This window comes from Neomonachus schauinslandi, chromosome 11 (genome assembly GCF_002201575.2).
Source record: "Neomonachus schauinslandi chromosome 11, ASM220157v2, whole genome shotgun sequence".
Classification (NCBI taxonomy): domain Eukaryota; kingdom Metazoa; phylum Chordata; class Mammalia; order Carnivora; family Phocidae; genus Neomonachus; species Neomonachus schauinslandi.
The window spans coordinates 35141059-35143184 of record NC_058413.1 but is presented as its reverse complement, the minus strand read 5'-3'; positions in this window follow the sequence as shown (position 1 = coordinate 35143184).

Below are 2126 nucleotides of genomic sequence, written 5' to 3'. Positions count from 1 at the left end.
CTAGAGACTGTCCACGTATGGATAGCCTGCGTGTTTGCTCCTCCCAACCCCTCCCCCAATATAATTCTGTTGCGTGAATCCAGCCCAGGTTTGTACATCTTATCATTCCTTCGGGATTGAGAATGATCTGCCTAATTTGACCATTGTATAAACAAACACATTCATAAGATATAAGGAAAATATTAGAACTTTTTTATATCTGTAATATGGGAGTGGTCGTGCTGGTGTACTCATTTGTCAAAACTTCACATTTTGCTAACAAGCACTTTTCAATAAAAATATAGAACAAAATAATGTAATTTGGCATGAAAGTCAATTAGGGAAGCTTATTAAATTCTGTAGATTCGCCAGTAATGCCAAGTATTGAATAATTCATCAGCTGTTTATCACATTTAACCCTCCCCCGATTACTGGAATTTTCTCCTTTCCTTTTTAATTTTGTAAAAGGATTACATTTTTTCAACTGGGAGATGCCAGAAGTTTAATTGCAATTTTATTAACATGAAGCTTTTGTTACCAGAAAGACCTTTAGCTAACATTAAGCTCTGTGCCCAAATTAAGAGACCTCACTACAGCATTAAATAAAGAGTATTTACCAAAAACTCTCAGTCTGTTTATTTACAGGACAAACAATAGAGAAGAAAATAATTCTTTCCAGTATTGTAAGCCACAGATAGATAGCTATCTTGTTTCCAATTGTCTGATCTGCAAATTTTGAAACAAATAAAAAAGAGTTAAATAATGTCCTTAAGCTGAACCAGAATAATAAAATCTAAAGTAATTTCATTTTATGTAAGTGGGCTGGTCTCCCAGAGATGTAAAGAAAGGAAAAAGGATTAGCAACATAAATACATAAACATATATAGGTTATGCTAAAACATAATTAAACATTAGGTGACTCAGGATAGCTTATATTGTACTAAATACAAATAATGTTATATTAACTAGGCTATCCGGTGCTTCTGTTAGATATTATACATTTTGACCATTTAAATGATCTGTCATCAATTATTTTAAAATGCAAATTATTAACTTATTAATATTTTATATTAATGTAATGAATTCTTATTATATGCCAGCAAAAACACTAAGTGCTGCACATAACTATGATAAACATGGTATGTCTCTGGCATCAAGTCTCTTGCAGTCTATTTTATAGGCAAAACAGAATTTCATATATGACTAAAGCAACAACTTATAACTAGAACTTAGAATCTGTCTGTGTGGATAATACTCTTACCTGGACCAGAATATAAACTCTCTTGATATTTGTGGTATAAGTTAATAAACAGAATGGACTATTCATTTTTTTGGAAAGATTTATTTATTTATTTAAAAAAGAGAGAGAGCGAGAGAATGAGAGCGTGGGGTGGGGAGGTGGGGCAGAGGGAGAGGGAGAGAAAAACTTGAGCAAACTCCACACTGAGCACAGAGCCTGATGTGAGGCTTGATCTCATGACCCTGAGATCACAACCTGAGCTGAAATCAAGAGCTGGATGCTTAACCAACTGCACCACCCAGGTGCCCTGGACCACTCATTTTTAACATGTGTTTGAGATTAATTTAAAAAAAAAAAAAGGTTTGGAATTGGTCACATTCACCAACATATTTTCTTTATTTCTTTTGCAAGATAAAAGCACTTGAATAGATTTTTCTAAACTGTCAATTTCCTAAAAATACAATTGAGTTTCTTCTTAAAAAAAAAAAGATTTATTTATTTATTTATTCCAGTGAGAGAGAGAACGTGTGCGTGAATGCACAAGTGGGAGGGGCAGAGGGAGGGAATCTCAAGCAGGCTCCCCACTGAATGCCAAGCCCACCTCAGGGTTTGATCCCACAACCCTAAGATCATGACCTGAGCTGAAACCAAGAGTCAGACACTCAACTGGCTGAACCACCCAGGCGCCCCTCAACTGATTTTCTTCTTAATGTATATGAGTTTGTAGGTCAAAGAAAACAAAAATTAGAGTAAATTTAAGCATTTGAAATTACCTTCTTCCTTGCAATTCTGCACAGAAAGGCTTGCATCTCTACAAAAATGGGGAGAATGGAGATCATAATAAATTTATTTATTTATTGTGGTCTTGAACTTCAATCAAGCACACAAAGGCAATTTTCTCTTACAC